This window comes from Ursus americanus, chromosome 26, assembly GCF_024610735.1.
Source record: "Ursus americanus isolate L20-20 chromosome 26, mUrsAme1.1.p, whole genome shotgun sequence".
In the NCBI taxonomy this organism is placed as follows: Eukaryota; Metazoa; Chordata; class Mammalia; order Carnivora; family Ursidae; genus Ursus; species Ursus americanus.
Window position 1 is genome coordinate 4,365,962 of NC_142152.1, and position 25,861 is coordinate 4,391,822.

At 43.9% G+C, this 25,861-nt stretch overlaps 1 long non-coding RNA gene across 5 annotated transcripts in view; it reads left to right on the plus strand.

Moving 5' to 3' along the window:
- The window catches only part of LOC123800565 (uncharacterized), a 64,262-nt gene extending 40,149 nt beyond the window's left edge, over nucleotides 1-24,113 (plus strand). For 2 of the 5 annotated variants that reach the window (XR_015721759.1, XR_015721761.1), the window contains exons 2-4: nucleotides 3,350-3,438; nucleotides 3,534-3,765; nucleotides 6,544-18,670. This is a non-coding gene — a long non-coding RNA (uncharacterized LOC123800565). Of the gene's footprint in view, nucleotides 1-3,349; nucleotides 3,439-3,533; nucleotides 3,766-6,543; nucleotides 18,671-19,350 lie in introns of those variants that run through there. The other 3 variants (XR_015721760.1, XR_015721762.1, XR_015721763.1) reach the window with 3 other exon arrangements.
- The last annotated feature ends 1,748 nt before the right edge of the window (nucleotides 24,114-25,861 follow it).

Consider the following 25,861-nt stretch of genomic DNA (forward strand, 5'->3'; position numbering starts at 1 on the left):
GTATGTCCCAAGGTTGTTATATTCCACTTTGTGTTCCCTGATTCATCCAGCCTAGGGCTTTGCATGTGGTGAGCACTCAAAATGTTTATGGATTAGAAATAAATAAACACATTTAAAATAGGCTTTGGAAAGCACTTCCTTTACAGATGCTACATCGGGCCTCATTTGGCACCAACAAAGCCTTCCAGAGCACTCTGTTCTGCACACAGCCTTGTGTTTAATAGAACTGGAGAGGGATGGAGCAAGAATGGGGGTCTGGGACCTGGGTTAGCTTAGGACCTGACACTGAAATGTGTAGACCTTCCAGAGAATAATGCGCCAAGGCAGATGGGGCAGGGAAGGGTGTGGGGAAGCGTTAGTGTCTTCTCCGAACCTGGTGCTTCCAGGGGGCATTCTTACCTCTTTGGGGGCTTCTTTTTCGAATCTGTCAAATACAGGTATATACTGTGGGCTAGGGAACAGGGCAAGAGGCCAGTGCCCCTCAGATGTCCATCTGCCCCTCAGATGTCCATCTGCACCCGAATCTGCTGGGCATCTTGTGAAAATGTGGGAAACCTTGGGGTGAGATCTGAGATGCTTTGTCTTGGCTATTTCCCCGATGATGCCCGTGCTGCTGATCCCTGGACCACATGCTGAACAGACGGGCAGGGATCTGTTTGAATCACATGTGCACATCTAATCCTACGAATGGAGTACAGCAGGCCCTCAGGAACTATCTGCTGAAAAAAAAAATCAACAGTTCTAGATTTCATACCCAAGCTGTCTCAGCTTTCAATTCAGAACTGGGCCCTTGCAGGAACAAGTAAGGATTTTGAATTGCAGACACTTTGCTTTTAATATCAAAAGCCCGGTGGACTAAGAGCACAGAGCCTTTACCACGAGCCACAGAATTGGGAACGATGGCTGGTTTCCAGCTCTAAAGGAAATATGACTTCATCTAACAGTGAGGAAGGAAGGATTGGAGACACAATGGGGGGTGAGGTCCTAGCGGGTGTCTAAGAAGGGGTCCTTGCAAACCACATGCTCCAGGGTTCAGGCCCCAGAGGGGGTCCCAGAGCAGAAAGGACAATGACCCATCTCCCAGGGTTTAGTACAGGGAGACTTGAAGATTCACCCCAGAGCAGCACCCGAGGGGTGGATCAGGAACGGAGAGGACTGCCTCACCGGAGTCCGGAGCTCCCTTAGAGAACTTGGACTGGCAAGTCTGCTGCTACCTAGGTTAGCAAGAAATGAAGTCTAGTTATCTGAGGAGGTGCCTCCCTGAATTTTTAAACTTGCTCCAGATGCCCGATATGAGGCTCCACCGGAAGTGGAATAAAAGCATAGACAAATAGAGGGTTGGAGTAAACAGACAAGTCCCAGAAAATGCCAGACAATTGTCCCGTGTTCGCAGCAGCAATTTCCCCGGGGTGTCTCGTGCCTGGCTGATCTAATGAATTGGATTTATTTGCTTCTGAACCTAAGCTGTTGGGAGGATGATGAAACATTCCCAAGAACTCCAGCAGGTCTTCAGTGACCCAGGCCAGGAGGAACAGCCAAATGCCGAGTTCACACGCTGCACGCAGACCGTGGTGTTTTGCTCCCTCAGTGAGGACCAGAACTGACGCGAGGTTACTCTCAAAGACGGAGCTCTGACAGTTCCCATTTAAGACAAAGAACTGGGCAAGATACAAACAGAAACCTGCCTTAAGGAAAGCAGACCAGAGGAAGAGGACAGAGTGCTTTGGCTTCGTGCTTGCTTTTTACTCTGAGCCCTTCACCTCGCAGACCGAGGTCAGCACCTGACCGCTCTGCAGCCCTGCCCACCTGCTGCCCGCAGGGTCCCGCGTTCCGCGTCCTCCGCTCCACGAGATGAATGGGGAGTCTGAGAACCCGGTTCCAGCCGTGCTGGACTCTTGCAGGCACGAGTCCAGTCGCAGCATCTGGTGGCTTGGGAGGGGCGTTGGCCTGAAGCTTGGAAAACTGTTGTGACATCCTTGTCCTCACGAGAGGCAGCCTTCTGCCACGGCCTCCTCTTGGAGCTTCTGCACTACCCAAACTGGCAACTGTCGAAGTGGGTGGGATCATGAAGGAAGTAATGGCAGGACCCGGGGCCCTGGGCCTTTAGAAGGAGTGGACTAAGAAATCAGTGTCCTGGAAGATCACAGGCCTGTTATGGCTCTAATACTTTGTCTTCTTGGTAATTCCCTCAAGCTTTGATCTCCGATTTGTCCGAGGACTTTGGACTCCATGCATTGGGTCCGCTTGCATTGGGTCTCAGACTTGGCTGGTAGCAGTTCAGACCAGGCCTTACCTCAAACCTGGTGACTAATGTCCAGAGGTGGGACCTGGAAAGCCTTTCCCCCCTCTCCTTCCTTCTTTCCCTCCTTCCTTCCTTCCTTCCTTCCTTCCTTCCTTCCTTCCTTCCTTCTTTTTCTTCATTTGCCCTCCCTCTCCCTCATCCTTCCTTTAAAAAATAAGCTGCTCAGCTGTTTTCTGCAGACCACTTCGGAAGAGCGGGGCAGCAGTGGTGTCTGTGAATTCCCTCTGAGGTTTTCTGTGCTCTCTGGCCATGCCCCTGACTTCTCTTTGGCCTCATGGACCATGCTTTGATGTCTTGCCCAGGCATTCCTAGCAACTACCCCTGCCCCTGGTCTTGGCCTTTGTTATTTGTGTCTCAGCCAAGGCGAGAGAGAGGAGGGCTGAAGATCGGACCCTTGGGAGAAAGCCTAGCTTGGGGTCGTGGTGCCTGGCACAGCGGACAGCAGGGGCCCGAGGGGCGGTGAGGGAGGGAATCATATGACTGGCATTTCAAGAGAGGAGAGCAGCTGAGGGAGGGAGGCAGACATGTCAAAGAGCCTGTGTATCTTTGGAGGAAGGGCAATGTGCCGCAGTACCCGTGGGTGGTGGAGGAAGCAGCCAGATAATGGGGGACAGGGAACGCCACTTAAAGGGAGAGGAAGTTGCTTCCTAGTGTGGCCGCTATGGGCAAATTAGCTCCGTTTTCCAAATCTCAGTGTCCTCATCTGTAAAATAAGATAAGAATAGTTATAAAATTAAACTATTTGCCTTCAGAGGAGCCAAATGCAAAAAACAGGGCTTGGCACAAAGTCAAACTCAAAAATCATTTTGTCCCTCCTCCTTCTCCTCCTCCTCTTTTTTCCTCCTCTTTTTCTCTTCAAAATCTTGTTACAGACTCTACTTTGCAGTAAGGGCGAGCAATTATTAGTATTATAGTTGCCAGAGACATTGACCTTGAGTTAAAATTATAATTTTCTCTGGGTACACACGCCCCCCACCCCTTAAATTTTACAGGTACAAATGTCTTCCTTTACTGTGCAGCTTAATTCCTGTGACTCTTCGCATCTAGGCAGGTGACAAGGATCTGAAATCATACTGTGTATGGCCAAGCAAAGTTGCTGTACGGGCTGAGTCTTCTGCTGCAAGATGTCTGAAAATGTAAGTTTCTTATAAGGCAGAGTCTCCTTTGTTGCTTTGGATACTCATGGCTTCTTCGCTCAATCAGGATTTGTTTGTTTTGTTTTATTCCTTAGGCGTCTTGGTTATCTGTGTTGTGACTTATTTGAACATACGTCGGCTTTCCTCCATTTATCGGAATCTCTACTAGAAGTGAAAAGAATGGGGGAGAAAGCATATTGCCTCACTGAGCCGAAGTTATTATTGTTATTTACAGCGACAGAGAGGAAGGCGGAAATAACAGCGATTTGCTTTTGGTGGTCTTCACACGCAGGTCAGGAACCGAGGACTGGACTTGGGGGTGGAGAGGTACGTCACCAGGTCACCAGAGGCAGCACGCTATTCTCCTAGGTTTGCTTTACTATTCTTAGAAGCTCTTTCAGTGTGGAGCTGATGGCTTCTACTTCTCTTCATCCACAGCACTAGACCTATAGATTGGTTAACTTTATTGGCTTCTTTTTTATGCATCACAACAGATATCGAGTCTTTAAAACATGGTGTTACCGTGCCTTTAATGTAAGGGTGGAAATTGCCACCACTGAAAAATCTTGACATCACTCAACTTTCTGGGACCCTGTTTTGGTTCCCAGGGCATCTGAGTTCTTAACGTACCTTGAAACCTCAACACATCGCTTATTGCTTCCAGATACCGAGGCCATCCTCTCTTGGAAACGCTGTGCTCCCCTACTCAATTGCAAACAGTGGTAAAGGAATGCTATATTGGTGGCCTATTGTTCTAGCCTGGCAGCCCCTGGAAGACATTTGTAACATGTTTTTTAAGTTTTGGATTTTAAAGCGAATATTTACAGGGTCAGCTGTGTAATGTTTTTTCACTAATTAGACTAAGTCCTTACAGTTCGCCCCTCCTTTGTGTTGTATGTTTACTGTGACCTATATAACACGCAAAGATACATAAAGTCTTTAGTAAAACACGTAATAAGTAATTAAGTAACTTCATTATTGAGTTCTTGGCCAGGGTCTTTTTAGCCACATCTCCCTCCCTTCCCTTCTTCCCTTTGTTTTGAAGGCTCTCCAGGCCTGTGCCTTCGGGGACCCATAATTACTCGGCCTTTGTTCCCAGTGGGCCCTCTGTTCTCTGGGCCCACCTCCCTGAGCGATGTAGTGGGTCCAGGGGTTTTATTCTCCCATCCCTTGAGGGGTCTTGTGGCTCTGTTGAATTTCAGGCCTGGGATTTCCAGAGATCTTCGCTGGGCAACACTGGGTGGCCTGGCCTGCCTCCTTTACTCTCAGTGCTATAGAGCTGTGAGCAAAGAGCATTAGTGGAGGAGGGGAAAAAAAACTGCCCACCAGCTGGGGTCTGGAGTGCAGTTCCACCCTGGGTTGCAGGATTCCTGGAAAGATGATGTCCAGAACCTGTGCCATGCTCTTTGTAGGACTAACTAGGTACTGGTGTGTCACCAACATCTGGTTTTCCCTGGAGATGTTTACATGCAACTGTTCTATGAAATCAGTCCACCATGCAAACTCATCCTTCTGAGAAAATGTGTGCAGATGATTTAACTTAATGACTTAGTTGAATTGAATGGCTTCCAGTTGCATAGTAATGTGTTTTGAGAAGTTTTGAAGGAGAGAGAGGAAAAGCTGGTTTCCCATCTCGTTCAAATAATTTTCCATTCCTCAGGGGGAGAAAGGAAAGTCTGAGAATCCAGCAGAATTAATGCAGGTTACCCATTACTTCATTTTATAATGTTTGGCAAGGAAAACATGTAAGTCAGTTAAATCTGTTTATTTAGCTCTTCCAGGCATTCCATGTGGATGGGGCCTGGGTTGGAGGGGACGGTGAAATGTGTTTTTGCTGAGATGCCTTACTCCCTTACTCAAGAGAAATAGGTCTGTTTTGTAAGCAGCGCCCACAACACCTGGATTCTAGCGGGTTCATTAGGGACCCAGGGGTTTCCTTGAGCATTTGTGTGCCGCGGGCCCTCCTGCAGATGAGGAACCCGAGAAGCCCGTCTCTGACCCCTCAGGCTGTTATGGAAAAGCTGGGCTTGGGGTCACCTGTGTTCCATTCTTGGTTCTGCAATCTGCCAGCAGTGTGACTTTGGGCAAGTCATGAAATCTCTCTGCATGGCCTAAGGAGAATTCCCCGCTTCAGAGGATTGTTGCAAGAACCGCATGAAGCAGCCGCTGTGGAGAAGCCTTATAATCTATAATCCAGTATAACAGTGCATTCCCACGTATCATTCATTCTTCACACGGATCCTAAGAAGCATGTTTCCAGCTGGAACGTGGTAGCCGAGAGGGCAGAGAATACATAGACCATCAAGATTCTTTGAGGGAAAATACTGACTTCTCAGACCTTTTCCAAAACGCATGAGCTGTGCTTGAGGAAAGGTTGCCTTATAGGAAGGAATCGACGCAGTAGTTGGTAGGGCCATCGGCTGTGTTTGGGTCTTAACAGCATCAGGTGAGCGAATGGAGGTTGCGTGGGGCAGATGAGGGTGCCGGTGCTGATGACGTCATCGGATCACGTGCTCTGGTCAGACCCCCCCCCCCCCCCCCCCCCCCGCTGGCGCTCACTTGACTCATCTCGTTTCTTCCCTACAACCATTGACGCTACTTTGATTCTTACTCCATTTTACAGAGGAGAATTCCTGGAGAGGTTAAGAAACGTATCCAGGTTTACAGGCTAGAGAGCCGCAGAACAGGGATTCAAGCTCAGGTGGGCCTCATTTGCAAGCCGACACCCTTAACTACCGCTAAAGGGAAAGAAATAGAACAAGGCTTTTTTTTCTCCCTTCCCTGAAGGTCCCATACAGAAACTTTCTTTGCCTCTATAAATTCTATCAGTAAGTAGCTCCTGAATCCTTTAGGATCACCTAGAAAAGGAAAAATAGGAAGGAAGGAAGAGATTATGCTACGTGGCTGTAATTACTGTTGCTTACCATGAGCTAGAAGCAGGGTCACCTCTGAGAATCCCTAGTTCTCAAGGGCACCTCTGGACTCTCCGTTTGGAGATTTCAGGACGGGTGTTAAAGGGCAAGACTGCCCTCTGTGAGGACGGGCACTGTTTTCCGTTTCTTTAAAACCCTTTTATTTATTTTTAAAATTTTTTTTATCTTTCAGAGTGAGAGCACCTGAGGGTACAAGCAGGAGGAGGGGGGTGGGGCAGAGAGAGAACCCCAAGCAGGCTCCATGCCACGGTGCAGAGACCAACCTGGGACTCAATCTCCCAACCCTGAGATCACCACCTGAGCTGAAATCAAGAGTCGGATGCTTAATCCACTGAGCCACCCACGTGCTCCACTGTTTTTTGGTTTCTAAGGATTCCCTTTAGCCTCTAGCTCAGTGCCTTGTACATCAAACAAGAAATGTTTGGTGACAAAAAGAAGCTGTAGAAATGAAAGCAAACCCCCAAATCTTCCCTCGAGACCCTGTCCTTTTGTCACTTCTATCAAACCAGCCCTGAAGTTGGTGGCTCGCAGCATCTCATAGCTGAAGTCTGGAAGCAATCTCTGCATTTTTTCTGTGGGGCAGGTCCCTGCACCCTACCTGGTCCCCTGCTTGGTCAGTGTGGAAGCTTTCCTTCCATCTAGCTGTGGATTTGAAATGTCTGCTGAAGTTACTGCCCATCTGGAGGAAGGAACAGATGCAACCAGAAGGGACTGGAACGATTTGGCTTTTCATTCAAGACTTTTGGTTCTCTGTGACCTTGTTCTTCTCTAGTTGTGTTTCCAAACAAAGTAGACAAGTATGGAAACCCCCACAAAAGGACTAGAGGCTGCTGTTTTGACAGAGGGACTGATTTATACATGCCTCATGGTTTCACTGTGCTAGGCCGCTCTTTTCATCTTCTTTTCCATCCTGTGACCAACCCCACGTACATCTGGACCGTCGCGAAGGCACCCCCAGGAGTTTTAGTGGGGAGGGGGAAGATGAGCCGGGGTGCTGTGACTGGTGCTTACTTTCTCACAGCGTGTGACAAAGATCTGGGTGAGACCTTGGTGGAGCTCCTGCGGCCAAGCGGACGATGAACAAAGCACTTCAGGGCACACGTAAGCCACGAAACGAAATCCCGAATCCTTCTGTTAAAGGACTCTAGTCCAAGTACTTCATGCTAGATGGCAGTGAGGTCTGTACTCGGGGGAGACTGTCCCAGCTTCTGTCTTTTACTCCCGTTGTTGGAGCAAATGGGTATGTCTTATGGATGACATCCGTCCTGGGTAGTTTTGTAGGTGGTTTACGGAGTGTTACGGTTTCTACCGTCTTCCTCCCAAAGCTCAGGTGGCCCCATCTTCTTGGCTTTGCTACTTACCAGCTGTTTGACCTTGACCCTTAACCTGTAAAAGCACTATCCAAATTTCAGACACTTGAACTCTGTAACTTTAGAAAAGGCAGGTCATTGTTAGTAAGCAGAAGACGGAATAGAGAAAAAATATTTTTTATTTTGTTCAAGTAAGGTTTTTGGTAAAATCATATAAATTGGAGCTCTTTGCTGTTGTACAAACCATTTTTGAATATATAGGACTCATTAGTGTGACAAAACAATCATAGATTAAACTGATGTATCAGTTTACAATTTAAAAACTAGAAGCTGATTTATTTTGTAACCACATTTTCGCAAGTACTATTGGCATACTTCTAAATCCATGGTCAAGATGATTAAAAAGCTGAATTATGATTGCTTTCCACTGCTTAGGTAACATTTATACAGTTATTTTACTTATTTAGAATCACCAAATTACAATGATTAAATTACCATAATTAATTATAGTTAATCAGAATTATATAACATTCTACTCATTCAGTTACTTCTTCATAAGCTGTAAAGAACAATTTTTTCCCCTAATTTAAATACCTTGTATTTAAAGGGGAGTGGGAGGTACAACCTTCCAGTTATGGGATGAAAAACTCAGGAGAATAAAAGCGCAGCATAGGGAATATAATCAATGGTATTGGAATAGTGTCGTACGGTGACAGACGGGAGCTAAATTGAGCACAGCATAATGCACAGTGCTATCAAACCACTATGTTGTACATCTGAAACTAACGTAACGTGTGTCAACTTCACTCAAATGCACACACACACACACACACACACACACAAAAGCCACTTGAAATTTTTGTTTGAAACATGCTAATATTACGTTATATATATTCTATTCCAGTAAAGTATTTTAAAAGTTAAAAAAACCCCAAATACCTTATATTTACATAGTGCTTTGTAATTTTCAAAGCCTTTCGCAGACACTACTTAATTTGAGCCTTCCATAATCCAAACTTTCTGTGCTTTTCCTCTCAAAATAACATGGGAGGTGAGACACTGGTGACTCCAACAGGCCCACAAAACCCAATGCCAGGTTTCCCCGAAGAGCGTTGTGAGGTCAGAGTCTCTTCATTAGATGCTCTTCCAGCTTTCTGCCCCATATACAGCTGTGCATGTATATGAGTTTCTGTGATGACTTAGTAAATGTCTTTCTCTTCCAGGAGACTTCCACTGCCGAGAGGGCAGGACCATTCGGGTTGCTCCCTTCTATGGCCCCAGCTCCCCACCCACTGCCTGGCGCTTAGTAGGTGCTCAGCAGAGATCTGATGAATGAATGAATGAGCTCAGGACAGTGCTTGTTACCAGACACAGAGTCTATTTCTTTGAGGCTTCCCGGGAGGAGTGTCCTGGGGTCTTACTCTTGCAAACAACTTTGCTTCTCTGAAACAGTCGGTTTGTTCTTAGTGCCTGGACCCTCTCAGCTGAGTCGCCATTCACAGTCTCCTTCTCTTGCTGGCAGCTGGAAAACATTGAAATAAATCCTGGCTGACCCTGAGCAGATGTGCAGGACTTCACGGCATATACTTTGTGCCCTGGCCACCTTCCTGCTTACAATTTATGCCCTGTTCCGTATTTCCCTCTTTCCTTATTTTTCTTTACCATCCTTTTGTTTACTAGAATGCATATTTTATGTGACCTTTACTCTTATCTTCAGTATATTTGGCAGCAAGTCAGGTTATAAAAAATAGTGCTCAGATGAATGGCCCTTAATGTACTGGGGGTCAATAGATAAAAGGTTAGAACTTCAGGAAAGATATTTTCAAATGACAGTAATTTATTTCAATTTTTAAAAAAATTTCATGGTAAAGCAATGATAAAAATCGATGTTTACTCTGAGATTCTTGGAGTCTAGCAATATAAGATCCCTATAATTGCAGAGAAATATGGGCTTATACTGTCACCGTAATGTGTAGAGGATGTGTGAGAAAGAAGAAAGTCATCTGAACAGTGCCTGGCCTGAGAGATTGCGTGCTGTCTCTGTTGGTCTGCTTTTATATTCCTTTAGCTCTTGGAGACATGAATAAAGTAGGTTCTTGTCTGGCCCACCTCTCAGTTTTGCTTTGTCTTTCCTCTAGCCTTCAGGGATCTCAATGAATGGAGAACTTCTTTCCCACGTGGAAAGCTTGGTCCAGCCTAGATCTTCTCCCGCGTTCTTTTGACCTAAGTGCCGTCTGACCCATAGCATCCCTGAATTAAAGCTCAAAAATAGTTCCAGCTACAATTGCCACGGCGTTCAAGCAACCAGATTTGTAGCCATAGCCTTCTCCCTGTGCTTTTGAAACTTTTGTGACACTCCCCCCCCGCCCGTGGGGGCAGGGAGCTTTTGTTTACCCGTGAAGCACCACTTTCAGTTATACTCATGATTATGTGACTTTCGGTATTTGCTATGTCCTCACTCTTGGCCAACACAAATATGTTATCACATTCGACCTTCCTTAGCATAAGAATGACTTTGGAAGGCCACAAGATTTTCTAATAAACAAATAATGAAGGAAATGAGAGCACCTGCAGAAGGAAGGAAAAGCTCCAACTGCAGATGAGGAGATAAGACATAACAAAGCCATCCACGTTCCTGTTAAGTGATGGTCCCTTCCAAGAATGCAGAATGCTATGACCGCTTGTATGGAATGCCTGCCCTGGCACGCTCGCTCCAACACAAGCAATCCATGCTAGCCAGACCGGCGGTACTGTCTGATCCACTGTCAGCGGCATGAAACCCCACGCATTTGCCCCAGGGCCTCCCCTGACCCCCACCCAGGAGGCCGAGGAGAAAGCTCCCATACCATTACACTGGAAATTAACTCTTTGAGGGCAGCAACCACAAGAGCTAGTCCCAGCCCTTTTCCTGTTCCCTTGATGCCCACTCCCCCTCCCCCACCTGCCACCCTTCCCAACTATGTAGAGGTCCGTTTATGAAGACAGTACTTAGGGTGGGAGAGGGGCTCCCCTCTTCTTCTTACTAAGGAGGAATATTTTAGCCTCTATTAGCCTTTGTTCCATCCTCTGAAAATAATCCAGTTAGTTTAGAGGATCGTTCTGAGATGAAGCATTGACCTTACCTTAGTTCAGGAAGTTTCTTCAAATGTCCACTGCCTCATAGATTCATTAGGTTCTTAGGGAAGTCTCTTTTTTGGACCTTGACCACCACCACCATTACTGAGGGAAAGATGGGGAAGTAGTGGGGGGAGGGATGGAAGAGAAAAAGGGGAGAGGAAGGAGCAAACTAAAACTTTGTAAAGGTAGGTGCCTGGTATATTTTGGAGTTAGCTTGGTAAGGAGTTGCTAGTTGAGTTGCGGGCAAGTTTTTTTTTTAACCTGCCTAATATGTCCTGAACCCCCACTGCTTAAGAAACTGTGAAGGTAGAACTGCACCTAGACAAGAGGGGGCGCGCATAACCAGCATCCCACATACAGTGATGGTCACCAGCTTTCTCCCCGAGAGCCTGCCCTTACCAATCAGTGACGTTTGCGCAGCGTCTGCAGGAAAGACCAGAGTGATGGGGACAGATGGACTCCGTATCTGCCCCTTCTAGATTAGGATACACAATGATGACATCACCGACTCAAGCAGGGACCGCTCCAGAGTGTAGTGCGGCATGCTGACAGGGAGAGCTGAGTACTCTTTTCTTGGGTGAGGGTGGGCAATGGAATGGGGAAGGGAGTGGAGAAGACAGAGCTGCTGAAATGAATAGGGGAGGGAAAAGGCATTGGTGCACGGTAGGGGGATATAGAATATACAAGAACCTTCACTCTTTGTGAGATGAAGTCATAGGAAGCAGTGTTTTAACAAAGTCTCTCCTTGCACCTGTTAATGTTTAACCCCCGCTGAGGTGGGCTCCGGTAATTCAGCCGGACATATCTGCTGAGTGTAAACGGTTTTCTAGGTTTCCCATATGCTGTTTCTGTCTTAAGCTATTGATACTTGCAAAGAAAAGGGGGAAAAAGTTTAATTCAAGTGTATGAAAGAAGCCTTCCTTGTCTTCAGTTCCCTTGATGAAAAGTTATGCGTTTTAGATAAATTTGACGAAAACAAAGGGTTTAAAGAGTCTCTCTCTGTTTTGAAGATTGTTGCTCTTGGTGATGATAAGTTAAATTGCAGAGATGAAGCACAATCTGGCCATGGCTGCTCAGTGCACAGTCACACTGAAATTGTCCCTGTGTCTGCCAGGTGCTTGGGCTCCTTAGTACACATTAGGATGTGTTCCAGAAGGTTTTCATCCTACAGCCCCCCAAAAAAAGTTTGATAATGACGGTCACTATTTTGAACTGCGACGTTTATGATTGTGGCACATTTGATGTAGACATGAGGACTTTTTTCCCTAGGTGTCACAATTTGTCACTTACAAATTCGGAGCTTTCTGAAGCAGCCCAGCGGGGACGTGTGTAAGGAATTCGGTGTTAATGTTTGCTGTCTTCTCTAACGACTCCTGCTTCCTACACCAAACCCCACACTTGTTCCCACTGAGATTCTTGGAGTCTAGCAATATATTAGAAAGGTTTCGCCTTCTAATAACTTTTTTGTGCTTAATTTGGGGCTTCATAGTGATCTTCCTTCTCTGTCCTTATTCAAACCATCTTTACTTCTGTGATCTCTTTGCCCAACCCCTGCCATAACAGTCTTGTCGCTCCTTTACCTGAAGCTGTTCGGCAGTCTCTCCTGGGGCCCACAGGACAAAGCCCCTGGGAGGCGTTCTTGCTTTGTGGGCTTTTCCAGCCCCATCCCTGTGGGCTCCGCTCCCGGCAGTGTAAGCCCCCACCCCCACCGACTCAGACCTCGAGTTCTCTCTGCTTCCCCTGGTGATTCTCACTCCGTGCTGCCCTAACGGTCTCTCCCCTTCATCTGTTCGTCCACCAGGTAAGCGAGTACCTTTGGAAGTGCAGCCAGCACTCTCTCTAGTCACCAAGCCATTCTTTCTGCTTTCACCTTGCGTTTGCTTCTGTCCTAGCCCAGTAGGACCTCCAGGCTGTGTGTTCCAGCACAACCAGACAGGTTGCTGAGTAATTAAATACTTCCACCGGACCTGGGGACCCCCAGAACCTCCTGGCGATCTAGCAATGAAAGGGTTACTGTCTGCAATAGCGGAGGGCCCCCTGGACCCTGCTCAACACTTGGGCACTCACTATCCATTTGGGTTGGGTAGTTAATTTTTTCAACCCCCCTCCCCCATTACATTATTTCTACCCTTTGTGGCATTGCCTGTTGCATTTACTCATTTTTCTATGTTTCCTTCTAAATTGTAGCTTCTCAGAAGGTCAGGACACAGTCTTCCCCCACCCAGAATCTCCAGCATCCGGCGCAGAAACTGAAACAAAGTGGGTGCTTCATAAATGTTGAATGAGAATGAGGCTGTCTCCCGGGGCCGGGTGGGGCGGCTGCAGCAATGATGTGAACTGGTTGGCTCGGAACCACCCTTCTCTGGAGACATCCTCTGGAGTTTTCGTCGTCCCGATTGTGGGAATGGGTGGCGGGGGTGGGGGTGCTAATGGCATCTAGGTGGTGGAGGCCAGGTTCTGCTAAAGATGTATCATGAGCTGGGCAGCTTCCATCACAAAGCCTTATCTGGTCCAAAATGTCAGTCATCAGTGCTGACGTTGACCTCCTGCCTTGGAGTGTTGGCAACGTTCCTTTCCTCCATCTTGGGGTCTCATCCTCCCCTCGGTTAATGACTTTTTCTCCCTATGTTCCCCCATTTCATGGTTCTGGCAAGTCTGTACCTAGGAACAGAAGAAAATCACAATTTCTTTTCTTTTTCTTTTCTTTTTTTCCTCTCCACTCCTGCTGCCTGAGGAGGTCCCTCTAGACCTTCCCTCTGCCTGTGTCCCTTCAAGGTTGAGGCCTCTCCCTTGGTTACATGCCCCAAAGTGAAGGTTTCTGAGCAGTGCGTAAGATGTGAAGTTTACTAGCACAACCCGACAGACTCAAGACAATGTTTGGGGTCCGAGAGAGAACTAGCGAAGGAGAGGACATGGGAGTCTAGATATTTGACTGTGTCTAAAGGATATCAAAACACTCGGTGGAACACGGAAAAAACGGGGCCGCCCGCCGGTTTTGTTTATGTGGAATAAGCGAATTGTTTCCTCCCATGTGAGTGGCTGGTTTTGTTTTATCTTTCTGTAGCCACTGTCCCCCTTCTTCCCCACAGAACAACTAGGACTCATTCTTTTTTGTGATCATTGCTTTGGCTTTTTTTTTTTCCCTTTTGATTTCTTCCAATGAACTCTTATTTTGCTGCATAATATCAAAATATTTTCTTCAAAGACAATTTCCTTTAAAAATAAACTGTTATCAGAAGAGAAGCTATGTCCACAGCTGGTAAAGGCATGATTAAATAATCACCGTATGGGGAATTGAAAAGCAATTTCATAATATAGCTTCGGAATCCAAAGAGAAAATCGAAGGAAACATTCCAGTTAGTTAAGAAAACTTTTAATCAAATGAAGTGTTTGAACTCTGTTTGGTTTTTGGTTTTTTTTGGGGTTTTTTTTTGGCAACTTGCTGTATGTACATGTTTTACTTGGTGAGACTCTGTAAGAGGTTATCTTAATACAGTTATGGGCTTCCTGAGAGTTTAGTTAACCTTCTAATTACATATAAAATAGCCTTGCAAATAGTTACACTAAATGTTTTGGACATAAATTTGAACATGGGCCCTTATCTTTACTGCCAGTCTCCACCATAGCTCTGTTTTTTTTTACTTTTTATTTTATTTTTAAAAATATTAGTCTAAGAGGAAATAAGAGTATTTTAAGAGAAACGCCTATATTCTTTAGGCTCAGAGAGTGACATAAAATCTTCTATGCATGCGTAGTAAAGATACAGAGAAAGAGAACAGTTTTTGAGTCAGAGAGGCTGGGGCTCTGCCAGGGACCAGCGTGCAAGTCTCAGAAACCCCCTCACTTCTCTGGGGCTTAGTTTACCTCATCTGTAGCCTGGGTACAATGCTACCACCTTTCAGGTTTGTTCTGTGGACTTGAGTTTACTAGTGCAAAGCCCTCGTTGAAGTGCATGCCATGTCTGGGGTGCTCAGAAAAAAATCGCTGTCATTATTAACCACAGTTGGTGATTCAGAGGCAAACTTTTTACAGAAAAGTTTTCACTTTGAAACTGATAAAATGTCGGAGCTACCAAAGAGGAATTTGTGAAATGCGTATCAGAATTTCTAAGGCCACCACTGCACAGATTCTAAGCTGAACTACAATTTAATGCCTATGATTTTGGGACCAGTATACACTGACTTCAGGTGAGAATTCCTTGATTTTTTTTTTTAACATCAGTGGAAATCCTGTACTAATACCGGATAAATTAAAACACTTTACATACCTGTAATTGTGAGACATTGTACGTTTCGCTAGAAAATTGTATTGGTATGTTTATAAATGTTACTGTATTATGAGCCCAAGAGTTTTAATTAAGACATTTAATTATGAAACTTTACATTATTTAAATACATTCAAAATAAGAACAGTTTGGACTTTGCAAATTGATTTAATTGTATAAGATGATAAGTGTTTCATAAAGCTCCATTAAATCTTGAGAAAAGATAAAATAACTTAGAAAAATCTTCCCAAATTTTGTGAAATGACTTTATTTTTACTGTTTCCATGTAGCTTAGAATGTTTTGATATTTGTGCATACACTAAAATAGTCAAAGTTGTATGTTCTAAAACCATACTGAGCTTCTATAAGAGAGCTGACATATGCTTTGGAATTGCATTTGAGTCGCGCCTTCGGGAAGTCATTTAATCAATTTATATAATACAGTATTTGTAATGCCTCTCCAAAGCATATTTAACTGTATTTGATTTCCCATGGAAATTTGAATTTTATTTAAATACTTGTATGTCATTTTTCATATTTATCTTGAAAACACCATTTAACATTTTGCAAAGACTCCCATTGGTATTAATCCGATAGGTTAATTCCAGCGAATTTTAATTAAATGCTTGCTCTTTACCTTTCATGGGAATGCTGTATCATACCGGTATATAAAGTTTAGGTTGGAGGTACTTCAGTGAAAAGATAACCTTGCCTATCCCTGCCCAACCTTAAATGCCTGTAGAATTTTTAAAGAGCGGATGAGTTCCTTCTCCGATTCTAAAGAAGAGTAAGAAAACTAGTGGCACTCAGATCAAGAGAATCGACCTAGTCTTAAAGCTTATTGCTTTGTACTTGTGTCTTATGAACTTTGAATTGAACTTCTGCACAGGATCTGATCTGGATGAAATGTCATATCTGAGACTGATCCTTATCTCCTAAACGTTTCCTTTGTTTCTTTGATTCTTTGGGCTTTACCCTCTTATTTTATTGTGAGTGGCCCAGAGCTTTGATCTTGCAGTAAGCTCTGGCTTGCAACACAAACCTTTGCTTTGGTATGACACACAGAAGGACATGGGTATACTCAGAAAATCTAAATAGACAAGAGGTTACTTCTTCTGAAGGCAAATGGGGTAACTTCAGAATTTATTGTCTCCCATTACATTATGGGAAACTAAAAATTCACACGGGTATTTCAACGTTAAGAAAGCACACCTGTGAGAACAAGTTTGATGTACAGTGTGTATCTGTTTCTCATTTCATTTACAATTGTTTCTTGGGTTCTACGAATTAAAATTTTCTTCTCTGCGTTGCTGCAGACATAAAAATTTAGAGCCATCTTTCAGATTCCAAATTCCTTTCTGGTCCAAAAATTAAAATAGTTTCGAAGCTCTACAGTGAGTACAAAAATGATTAATATACCCAACACAAAACATATCATACATAGGTGTTTTTTAGCCTAAATAATAATTAGAAATGCCAAATGTATAATATAAATAGAAGTTATAAGTATTTTGTTTGCAAATAATATTTCCTATTTCCTGACTATTTTAGATTTTTCTTACTTTAAGGGAAAAAAAGGAGCATAAAATTTTCTGAACCATATAGTTCATCGTCTTCAGTTTCAGAAAATGTACCCAATAATCATGGATCAGAGGAACATATTTAGACTAACAGACACCCTACCCTATACCTTGTAGATATGAATGCACAATGTACCTCTAAAATTAAGCGTGTCTTAAACAGACTGCTTTAACACTCAGGTACCTCTAAAGAGGCTTGGGGAGAACTTCCAAGGGTTTCTTCCTCCAAGAAGATCTACTAATACGTTAATTACAAACCTGTAAGTGTGGTTTTAAAGGAAATTCTCTTGGCTTTCCTATCTTCATTTAAGCAGAAAATGTTAGGTAGCAATCCAGATTCAGCCGTATGACTGGATTAATGGCAAATGTATCATTTTGAGACGGACGCTGACATTTTATGTCCCTCCAAATACAGGCAGCCAAGAAATTGATTTCACATGTTTAATAAATGCATGATAAGAATGGGAAAATTTTATTTGCTGTCATCAGACATTTCTCTAACAGACATTTCTCCTAGCAGTTTTCATTAAACTTGAGAATTGTAGCTGAAGGAGCTAGTTTAAACATAAAATGGTAGACAACACCGAACTCTGAGCTGTGGTAAGGAAGCAGCCTTCTTATTATGACTGTTCTGTCAGTCTTCTGTTTCAAGGGTCAGAGCCTTTGCATATGCTGCTCCTTATTGATATATTTACATACATACTTATATTTTTTTAAATTGGCATTCACCCACTTAGCTACTAAGCAAGCACTGAACTTTGGCCAGTGGGTTCATAACTTGAATTCAAGCTGTAGGTAATGTTTGTAATTCTAAAAATGCCGACATTTGTCATTGTGAATTATGTTTCCTTTAGGAAATTCCTTGACTAAAGAGAGGCAGTCATTTTTGACACTAGTCAGATGCCTCTGTGTTGACCCTCCTGCCGAATGAGACCGGGCTCGCTAGGTTATTAGTATTTAAAAAGAAATAACCATCCAGTGTAGCATTTCAGTAAATAATGACCTACGAAACTTCTTAGGCATATTCCTCCCATTTGCCCCCCCACAGCAATGATGACAGCGTTTTTCTGTGTCAGCCGAGCAGGGGCTCCTTGTTCTTCATTCACATTTTTCGCTTAATCCGATGTCTTTGAATTCCTTGCCTTGTAAGTTCCTATATATAAAGATTAGGAACTGCTTTTGGCGATGCGGAATTACACGCTTTTAGATGAAATTCAATCCTTTGTTAAAGGTTTTGCTCAGAGCAACACTATTTACTCCTTGTTGAATTTGGATGACACAGAGAAGAACATAAGTTAACTGGGAACAGAAATTGTGTTACCCAATTTAAAAAGAGCTGTAACAATAATTTTGGGAAAGGCTAGAAATATTAAACATCGGTGAGTTTATTTAAGCCTTTTAAGGAGGAAAGGAAATACAGGAAGATAATTAAAAGTGCAGGGCTGACTTTCCCTCTGGAATGTCTTTGACTTGCCTGCCTTCATATAGGTTATATCATAATGAAGGTTGGGGATTGAAAAAAGAATTTCTGGTATTTAAGGAAGTGATGGGATTTGGGGACTCTTGGTACTCATCTTTGAGTAAAACAGATTTTAAAAAAATCTTTAGGAGTGAAGAAGAAAAGAATATTTGGATATCATCAACTATTGGAAGTGGTTTTCTTTTGACAATTTTCCAAATATAATAGGTTAAAAACTTGGAGAAACACTGAAAAGTGATTACAGTCTCCCAAATGATTACTCTCTCTGACCACTTATAGACCAGAGGGGAGGTTCATACCTGAGATTTAAGATGAGACCCTTAATATTTGGGTAAAGAATTCCAAAGAAACAGAAACATGGAGGTGACGGGTGGGTTCGAGGATTGGGAATAGGAGGGATGTCTACACATTATCCATGGGGGAAAATACTGAACAAATATTCAATTTGTTCACATGGCAGGATTGAAAGTTTTGTTCCCTGTGGCGTACAAGCACGAATCCTTAGACAATCTCTTCAAAATTGGCTGAATGATCCCTTGAGCTTAAAGGTAACAAATTCTTGGGGTCTCCGAGTTATTCATTTTTACATCTTTAGGCCCTTTTCAGCAAACAGAAAAGGCAAAAACCCTCCTTCCCAGGGGCCCCCTTTGTTGTTCTGTGTGTCCTTCTCTGCCGTTTGCATCCCAGATGCATTTAGCAGATTTTTGTTTTGGTTTGTGCAAATGAACTTCATCTCCAATACCACGTCCCTCCCACTTCTGAATCCACTCTTAATGGATAACCCTTACTTCCTTGTTTCCCAGTCTGCCCTCTTGAAACATTTGCTGCTCCACTGTGTTTAACATTAGCATTGGATGGTTCTCAGGATTCATTCAAAGATGGGAAATGAGGTTTGGGGTTTTTTTTTTTTTTTAAGTTGACTTGGCTGGAAGGCACTCATATACAAAGGATGCCGGGAAAAGAAAATGAGCAGACATTCTAGGGAAGTGAGGTAATTGCACTGGGCACAGGGCAGTTCCGGAAGGTCCCACTCAGAGTGGGCTTCAGTGTTACCAAGCATGAATCTCCCAGTTCCTGGCTGGGTGCCGTGTGATGGAAAGGGCGTTGTAAATATTTAACCTCTCTCTCAGTGAACAGCTCTCATCCCCAGTAAGTATTATTGACTGATCAACTATTTGCTCCTGGAAGAGTCCTTCATTTATTTTTTTCTTTTTTGGAAACTAACTAGAAAGAAAAAAAAAAAAAGACCAGAACACCATGACTTCATTGGATTGAGACCCAGACTTCTCTGACAAACCTCACTGAAGAGGAAACCGGAAATGCTTGACTGAAGAATGTCGATGGCTGTTTCATGTGTACCCAACTCATAATATTTGTCTGGGGAAAAGCACCAATGTCGGGGAAGTTAACATCACCAGGAAGAACACAGACCAGTAAGCTCTGAGAAGGCCGGGACTGGGACTGTCCTGACCACCACCATATCCCCAGGTGGCGGGTGCCTGGTGCAAGCTCGCAGAATGGCTGAGTTACCCTGCAGGCTGCAGTTGCCAAATCTTTGGCTTGTTCCTCTTCTATGTCATGTGTATTAGGCCTAAAATTTGCTTTGAAATCACAGGAAGAAAGACTCTATATAAACCAAGTGGCCATTGTTTTCCTTAATATGATGTCACACCCAGCCTCCAACCCGTTGCAGACAACAATTGAACCAAAGCAATATCTGTCACATGCTGCCCGAGGTCAAGTTAGTTCATCTCCGTGCCTCTAGCCTGGCATTATGTAAAGCACTGAAATAAAGGCAACGAAGTATAATATTTCTCTGGAGGTACAAACTTAATAGAAACACAATTTGAGGTGAGAGGCCAGAGAGAGGACTGTGTTTGATTTCCTCCAAAGGAGTAAGATATGCTCAGACACAGAACCAGTCTTCTGCAAATTCCTTTTTTTTTTTTTTTTTCTTGGTTGAAGTTAACAGGAAGAGGATTTTGGCCTTCTGGGTTGTTGTGGGCAGGGAAGGCTTGTCCTCACTGGCAGAAGGTGGTTTCTGTCTCTTGGTTAGTGCTGAAGCTCAGACACAGCCACAGAGTCTAGGTGAGTGTGTACTGACCTTTTGGTAAAGGTAGGGGCAGACAGAGACTATACATTTTGAGCCTCATGAAAGTATCCTAGGATTGGTGAAATCTCTGAGTTCATGTATTTTAGAATTTACAGTGAGAAAAGGAAGTGTTCTTGCACGTCCCCAACATTGATGAAAAGTGTACCCTTCTCACGATAGTGTGTCACTAGGTCTTCACGTCGTTCAGTTATCTCTGTAGCGGATGCTTATTTAGCATCTGTTATGGGTCAGGCTGGGGCCAGACAGGCATGATTCCTGCCTTCCTGGAGTGCCTATGTTGAGCATTGAAACAGTTATCAATGGATGGGCATTTTACTCACACTCTGAATGAAATACTATATTCAGAAGCTGAAGACCACTTAACAATAGCAATGAGGAGGAGGAGAAAAGAAAGAGAAGGAGGAAGAGAAGAAAACTCAAGAAAATAAAGCCTAAGGCAAAAACCAATAACAAACCCAAAAGAAATCCTGTGTTCATCAGTAGCAGACAGGTCAGCCCAGATCCCTGAACCCACCTTGCCACCTTTAGAAATCCCGTCACACATTATTTGTTCAATGGACACTACGGAGTGGGGCCAGCAAGAGAGCCAAGCCTTGGGTCAGTCTGCAGATGTTTGCCATTCTTCTGGGGGGTTTCCCCCTGACACAAACACCTGCTGAGGTAACTGGGACTTGCGGCAGCCCCACAGAAAGCAGAGAAGGGGACTCCCATTCATCTTGCAATGCCAAGTTCAGGCCACATGTTCAGTACCCCTTGCCTTGATAAGATTCCTCACCGGCGATGATAAGCCTATTTTTCTTAGTTATGTAGTGCCAGTGGTGAGGGTCCTCCTGCTTTCCTCCCTTTCTTGGGTCTGTGCCCAGCAGAAGGGAGGGTAGAGGCCACATATGACAACAGAATGTCCTTTTCTGCCCATGCCCTGCTTCTTCCAGATGCATCTACAAGCAGTGCTTGGGACATGGCAGCCATGCAAAGAGTGTATTGCATAAATTAATGAATATATTGTTCAAGGAGTAAGCCAAATGCCTTACAAGGCACGTGGGAAACTCAAAGAACAGAATGGCCAGTGTGGTGAGCGGTACTCAAGCTGGGGACCATGCAGGCAACATGGGCCCCACTCCACGGGTAGCAGCAGCTTAGTTCCGGTGGAGTATTGCCATGTGGGGAATATAGGTCCAGTGTTGCTCAATCTTCTGATTTTTTTAAGAGGACCCAGAAATCTAGACTTATTTTTTAAAAAATCTAATTTAAAAAATGTTGCTATCACTATTTTGAAAAACACTGTGTAGACCAAACATACATACCTGTGGGCCAGATGCAACCCAGGTCTGCTAGTTCATAGCTCTAGCAGAGATGAAAACAGAGGGGCCCCTGCTGGGAGAAACAACTTTGTGAAGGCAGTGATTTTGAAAAAAGTTGTTTGGAGTCCATATTCATGAAATCATTTGGTCTATATCACTTAGAGAATGTGCTAGAGACTGTGGGGTTCTAGGCAAACTGGTTAGGGGCTCTCTTTGGCCTCTGCTGCCTTCCCAGAGCAGGAATCTGGAGTCCTGTTGTTAGCTCCAGGATGTGAAAACTCTCCTGCTCTCTACTGCTTATGCTTAATTTATCTGAATTAATGCAATGAATTTAAAATACTTTTGTGTGGGTCTTTCTGCCTGGTGATCGATGGAGGTGCCAACTTAGGCCACGCTCTGAGAATGATCACAGCAAACAACAGTGCTTGTCCCAAATATATTTAATGATAAGTTTAGGGGAGGGATAGAGAACTGAGGCCTGATATCATTCTGGGAATGAAAGAAAATGGACTTTTTTATCCCAATCAGCACAATGCAAATTTCCAGGGTGTGACCTGCAAAGAATATCTGTGACCCTCTTTAGTTCAGAAATTCTAGGAGGAGGCTATAGCTGTGGCTGCCACCACTGGTTGAGCTGGTCAGCAGGAAGTTTGGCCTGCCAGATAAAAAGGAGGGAACAAGGAAGCCCTTCCCCCTCATCCACCAATTTGTCCACATGCCTCAGAGCCTAGAAGTGATTGGCCAAAGAGAATTGATTTTAAAGAATTTATTTTTACTAGTCTGTATTAGATATGGTAGGCCACCTGATGCTGTAACAAATAAACCCCTAAACCTCAGTGGCTTAACACACACACACACACACACACACACACACACACACACACACACACACACACACAAACACACACATATTTTTGCATTGGCAAAGTCTACTGGGTTCTCAGGGGATGGTTTTTGTGAGACTTTCCTCCAAGCATAGAATCTGGGATTTAGCTCCTTTCCTTCAGGGCCTCTGCTGTCCCTTGGGGTGGCCTTGAGCCCTTCTCCTGGGGTAAGCAAAGAGAGAATTGATTGGCCTGTTTTATAGCCAGGCCTAAGAGTAGCAATCTTTACTTCTGTAATATTTTATTGTCCACAACCTAGTCACATGGGAAGCTGACACATTGCCTGTTGACCATCTGAGCAGAGGAGGGAGGAACGTGCCAACATGCCCTTCACTCCTTCCCTTCATTTCTCCCTCTCTTTCCTTTCATCTCTTCCCCCTTATCTTTTTTTCTCTCTCTCATGCTGATAACGACTGGCCAACCGCAAGAGCAGTGAAGCCCAAGTGATAACAGGCTGGTAGCCTGGCTTTCCATGAGGCTGGACTTTAAAAATCAGGGAAGCACGATGGTCTCCTTCAGATAGCACAACAGCTAATTTGTCTCTAATCAGGGTATTGCTAATTTCTCACTCAGTAGAGCTATTTTCATAGAATTCCTCTTTCTTTTTCTCCTACATACATGCTAAGATGTATGTAGACCCGTCCTATTTTATATACACAAAGGATACCTTACTTAATTTCTTCTATTTCCATGATGGAGACAAATCATTTTAATTCACGATTTTTTTGCAATTTCAAAGTGGGTTCCGTCAGAGGACCTAAGGGCACCTCACAAATATTTAAGTCATTAACATTCATCCAAAGGAGTTTTCGAGGTAGCTAAACCGAGCATCGACCTTCTGTAGTTTATAGGAGCGAAACTGAGTCACAGAAGAGTTAAGGGATGTGTCCATGATCATTCTCAAAAGGAGTCATTATTGCCAGAATTTCCTAAGACTTTTAATCATCTAGTTTCCCAAATCAGATCAGAATTTGTATTTAAACCCCTTACATTACGCTTGCAAAAATTAAAGTGTATTTTTGTTTTATGGATTTTAAATATGCATTTTTGAATCATTGCTACTAAAATTACAGGTCCTTTGTCCTAATTCAGAAATGGTTGGGACATATATTTTAAAAGTTCACTCAATCAAAGGTAAAATTTTGAAAGCCACAAGGTCACGTTAAATGTCCAAGCAAGTGGGTCCTTTTTGTTTGTGAATCTGGCTTCCTGGTGAACCTGTGTTCCTATGAAAAAACTCTAAAAAACATGTCTGAACTTTGAATGCAATTTACAGAGTGTCAGTAAGAGGTGGTGTTCTCAGTACAAACAGCTTATGTGGGGAGGCAAGGGTATTCTAACCAAGTTAGGTGAAAAATGACTATTTAATGCACTGAATTTAGAATTGTTAAATAAAAAAGATAGGCTTTTGAGTAGGCTTAAAGTGACAGATTTGGGGAGGGTTTATTGACCAGATGCAGTGAATCTGAGATCAATTAATTTTGCTTTGAAGTTTGTTCGTGATCCAGATCTTCAATAAGAAGGTAGTTTCCAAATCACTGGTCTGTGAACGCGGCTTGTGATTAATTACCCTTTTATAATCTTAGGAATTCTGTTCTTTGCTATTTTTTGAATAACTCTGACTCCACGGGGAGTTGTATTTTGGCTGGTATATTTGGAACTGCTAATAAACACCTACTTCCTGTTTTTCTTACTACTGTGTATAGCAAATTGTAAAATTACTCGTATTGCCATCTCTGTTTCTTGTGTGTTTAATCAGCCCTGATTTATGTTGTGGGATAATCTGCATCAAAGAGTCTTTGCCAACACATTTCTCATAGCTTCAAAATGTAAGATACTGTATCTTCCTATTGCAGTACAAACTGGAAGGATGATAGGAGAAAGTATTCCATTTCATCAGCACAGAAAAATTGGATTGTAGTATCATGAGCCCCAAACAACTCTTGGAAAGAAGTTAGTGTATTTTCACTTTATTTTCTTACATATATTTTTGAGGTCAACAGTTTTATGCTTTTAGGAAGACATGTGATGGTTTAGAAGGCGCTTTTCTGTTTTCCATTGAGGTGTAATTTTTCTTGGTAAAGTCTAAACAGCGTATTCAGCTAATCATAAAAACTATTATTATTACTCATCTCGGGTTTTTAATTTGCAGAATGTTCTGGTTGCTTTGGTTGCTCACGCTAGCCTGGCCAGCACTGAGACCTCTGGCTTGTATTGTGTGGGCTGCAGGTTCATGTCGAGGTCCAGGAAGTGCTGACCTAGGATAGTTTGGGGCTTCCCACAGAACATGAGGCACCTGGAGGGCACCGGCTCTGGGTCTAGCACTGGCCCCAGGAGGAGGTGACGCTCTTTGCCTTGCAAGTCTAGACAGCTACTGAGTGAATGATCAACAGATATTCATTCTCTTTTGCTGATAGAAAAGCATAGAGAGTTAATGAGTCACTGGTGCCCTGAATCTCTACCCTTTTGCTACTCTTTTATCCGAGCTCCACCCCATGTTCCTGGTGACCCAAGTGGCAATGGAAAGCTTGAAAATGGTATGAGATATTACTTAGCAACCGTCTACAAATCTGGCACTGCACTGGCCATGGGGCAGTATTACCCTTGGAGGTGGACAATTGGGCCCCTGTTCTAGACCCCCTGCTTTAGAGGATGCTGTTAAGACCCTTCTCTGCTTTGCTCTTACCAGTGGGGCAAGATATTTTGGGGGGTTAAGAAGTATCCACCCAGGGGCGCCTGGGTGGCACAGCGGTTGGGGCGTCTGCCTTCGGCTCAGGGCATGATCCCGGCGTTATGGGATCGAGCCCCACATCAGGCTCCTCCGCTGGAAGCCTGCTTCTTCCTCTCCCACTCCCCCTGCTTGTGTTCCCTCTCTCGCTGGCTGTCTCTATCTCTGTCGAATAAATAAATAAAAATAAAAAAATGTTTAAAAAAAAAGATTAAAAAAAAAAAGAAGTATCCACCCAGAGCTCACACCCAACCCCTCCATAATCTGAGTACCCAGAACTAGAGAATTCCTGCCCAATGATCTGATATGTCTTCCAGGGCCCATGAAGGCCTTGTTCCTCATTCGTTCTCCTGAGGGGTGGATGGTATATGTGTGTGTTGGGAGGATGGAGTTTGGATGTGAAGGGTGGGGCTTCTAGACATAGGCACCCCAGACCCTTACAATGTAGGATGAAGCAGGTGATAGGAAGAGAGGGGGCAGGCTAATACCAGAGGCCTCCGTTTATTTTCTCGTCCTGGCCAGGAGATGTTAAGGGCAGGCCTGTTGTGCAGGACCAAAGGCAGGTAGGAGATTGAAAGCCTGCCTGGTGCTCCCCATGTTTCTTTCCTCTCCTTTCACCTTTTTAACGCTCTTAATGGCATTCTCACATCATCGCTTCTCCCCTCTCTGCAGCTGGCTTCCCAAACCATCCTTCTAACCTCTCTTCACCAAAT